Here is a 3,467-nt window from a genome sequence, read left to right as displayed (position 1 = left end):
TTTTTTTTTTTTTTTCTTGGTACCGGGGATTGAACTCAGGACCTTGTGCTTGGGAGGCAGACGGCAGCACCACTGAGCTAAATCCCCGGCCCTCCGGTCGTACTTTTAGACAAAAGCTAGACCTTAGAAGAAGGCCAGGCAGGAAACAGGGACAGGGAAAGCAAGGTAGTTGTAGTTTTTGAGCAGAAAGGGTGAGTCAGGAAGAATGTAGGGGAGACGTGCATGGCTCAAAAGCTTAGCAGCGCCGGAGTAGGGAAGCCTCAAACCCAGGCTCATGCATTTGCACTTCAAGGATTCCCTGTTCAGCTGACAGAGAAACTGACCCTGAAAAGCTGGAAGATTTCATATGAAAAAGCGGAAGATTGGGCCCATTTCCCTCCTGGCAGCCTCAGGGGGACACGGAGGCTGCTGCTCCGCAGTGCCCCCAGGTGGCCGCTGGTGAGTGGTTCGCCTCGGCGCCCCCCACCCCTCCTCCCAGGAGGGCAGCGTTTACTTCTCCCTCCCTTGCCCCGAAACACTGGACTTTATGGCGATCGAGTCCACACTGCTTGTTCTAGAAAAGACATAGACTCCCAGAGTGGGAAGTCACTTGCCTAAGCTGACATAGTGTTTCCTTTACCTCCACCCTAGTCCTCCTGAGCTTGTTTTTAATGCAGAATCTACAGCAAGGGAAACAGTCTTGCCCTTAAATGTTCTATTCCAGCCCGGGGCCTGGAGGACCGGTTGGTCTTTGACACCCTGGCCTTCAAGCATCGTCACTTTGTCACTCCGCTCGCATAGGTCGTGTGCATGCTCCGGGCTCCCTGGAGATTCTAGGGGCGCGCATTTGTAACCCCTTTGTGCAGACAGGGAGCTAACTAAGGCTGGGGACCAGGGGACACGGGCTGGCTGAGCTGCACTTGATCTAGGGCTGTCTGACACCGGAGCCCGCCCACAAGGCGGGAATGAAAAGAATGGTGACGGTCAAATGTTTAAAAGCTTACTGCAGTAAAAGACACACGGCCATCAGTCCCCCTCAGCGTGCTCTCCCCTTGCTTGGAACACAGTATCCTATTGTGCTTGGCACTTTCTGAAGCAGATCTGAATTCTTCTTCGTGAGCATCTCCAGGAGGCCTGACGGGAAAATGCAGTGGATGCCTCTGCCCAGGACTATCCAACGGGAGGCAGGCTCATCGGACGCTGTGGTGAGGCTGCACTCGCTTATTCACCGTATCTGGCACCACGCAGCTTCTTGATGGCGCCCACAGTCAAAACGACCAGGAAAGGTCAACATTTTGGATTGATTCAAGCCATCAAAGCAGCCACTACCATACAACTAAAATACATAGTAAATGACTCCCCAGAACCGCTTGAGAAAGAGCAAATAGAAAAGTGTGTTTGAAGCTAGGGGGAGTCAAGACAATGAGCCTTTCATTGTAATAATATTTTTGTTTAAACACACAGTGTTTTTCTATTGTACTAGCCGTATGTACGCCTGGGTGCCTTGCAAAGAGGCACGGTCTTTCCCAGGTAAACAAAAATGCAAAACCCATTGGCTTGAACAACAAGAAGTGATAGGGTGCTGCGAAAAACAGGGAGGGACTCCACCTATGTGCCTGGACTAGCTCGAACCAGGCTTTGGGTAGGGCAGCTGCCCTCACTGCATTGGGAGCCCTTCTCGGAAGACACCTGCCTCATGGGTTCTGATCTCTCTAATGTGTAAAAGAGTAGCTGCTTACTGCTGCTCGAAGTTTTAGGTTTTGATTAAATTTTACCAAAATGGCCTCTTGGTAGATGTATTTTATACCCCCTAAGGATCCTTAAAAGGGCCCTTCATTTTCTACTCATCTTTTTTCCCTCCTCCTAGTTTTATTTACCTATGGGGAGGTGTCTCTGAAAGTACAGGAAGCACATGTTGGATTGGTTTCTGCAAACCAAATGAGTCGCACTTACATTTACTTCTCCCAAAGTGAATTAGGAGGCAAATTGTATTCTATGGGATTTTCAAACAAACAACCCATAAAGAACATTGTACAGAGTCCTTGGGTACCAAAGCAGGCAGCTGTCTTAGAAGCAGCAGCTGTCAGTAAATCTGGATAAGACTTACCACCCATATTAAGACCAATCTTCTGGATAAATAAGGATCGATATTCCAGTGAGTGAATGGGAGAAACGTGATGTAGAACACTTCTTGACCCAAAGCAGCTGAAAATCTGAACAGGTAATAGTAGAAATAGTTCTTCACAATGTACTTCTGCCCATAAGCCTGAAAGACAAAAGAACCCTGTGTAAGTTCATCCAGCACGACACTGGGTGGCGAGTTTGAACTCCCCCTACCTGAGTCTTCTGCTGCTGAGGTGGCTCCTCCTTTTTCACTGCCTTTACTGCGGTTTGCTTGCCATCACTCTACATGGTGACTGGACATCTATCAGTCCCAATTTGTCTGCACAAGGTAGTTCTTTGAAATATGGAGGAATATCAAAGACAGAAGTGCCAAGAGAAGGCGCACGAAGCCAAGCCTTGTGTATACAGAAGGCGCGAGAAGCTTGAGGGCAGCTGGGGGTGTGAGGGCGCTGCACGGATTCCTCACTGCAGTCAGCCCTCATCCTTAGAGCCTGTGAATATATCACCTCCTGTGGCAAAAAGGACTTTGAGAAATGTAATTATATTGATGAACTTGAGACAGAGAGATTTATCGTGGGTTATCTGGCTGGGTGCAACATAACTCCAAGGATCCTTACTAGGATGGAAGGAGGAAGCAGAAATGTCACAGTCAGAGAGTCATTTGAAGACAGTGACACTGCTGGCTTTGAAGGTAAAGGAAGGGGCCACAAGTCAAGGATGGCAAGCAGCCTCTAGAGGTTTAGCAAGAGGGGAGAAAAAAAGGGGATAAATTCTCCCCTCGAGTCTCCAGAAGCAATGCAGCTCTGAAGACACCTTGATTTTGGCCAAATAAGATCTGGTTTTTTTTTGAGACTGGGTCTTGCTATATAGTTCAGGCTGGCCTTGAACTCACTATGTAGCCCAGGCTGGCCTCAAACTCACCACAATCCTCCTGCCTCAGCCTACAAAATGCTGGGATTACAGATGTGCACCACCTTTCCCAGCAAGATCTGCTTCAGATGGTGGGCTTCCAGAATTTTAAGAAAATAATTTGTGTTATTTGAAGCCACTGAATCATTGGTAACTTGTTACAGCAGAATACCACTCACCTCTGAGCTTTAGACCCCACTCCCTTTTTTTTGCAGTACTGGAGACCAAGCCTTGATCAAACCTAGGGTCACATGCTACACTGAGCTAAACCCCTTCCCCCTGCCCCATCCACATTTGAAATAGGACTTATGGCTGGGTATAGTGATGCTGGCCTATAATTCCAGGCACCTCGGAAGCTGAGGAAGGAAGGATGATGGGCAAAAATGAAAAGCATCTAAATGGCACTAATAAACCTGACTTTCCGGGTGATGCTGTGAGGACCACGGCAGGTGGGC

General features: G+C 48.4%; 1 protein-coding gene across 2 annotated transcripts in view; it reads right to left on the bottom strand.

Annotated features, from left to right (window-relative positions):
- Sgpp2 (sphingosine-1-phosphate phosphatase 2) overlaps positions 1-2,242 on the bottom strand; it is a 69,891-nt gene extending 67,649 nt beyond the window's left edge. The window contains exon 1 of one of the 2 annotated variants that reach the window (XM_019205703.1): positions 2,087-2,242. The gene's annotated coding sequence lies outside the window, so the exon portion shown is untranslated. The remainder of the gene's footprint in view (positions 1-2,086) is intronic. The other variant, XM_019205702.1, reaches the window with a different exon arrangement.
- Between the last annotated feature and the right edge of the window lie 1,225 nt (positions 2,243-3,467).

The sequence above is a fragment of the Fukomys damarensis genome, unplaced genomic scaffold, assembly GCF_012274545.1.
Source record: "Fukomys damarensis isolate Sample0158 unplaced genomic scaffold, DMR_v1.0_HiC HiC_scaffold_16, whole genome shotgun sequence".
NCBI classification, from domain to species: Eukaryota; Metazoa; Chordata; class Mammalia; order Rodentia; family Bathyergidae; genus Fukomys; species Fukomys damarensis.
Note: the sequence above shows the minus strand (reverse complement) of the source record. Positions and strands in the feature narration are given on the sequence as shown.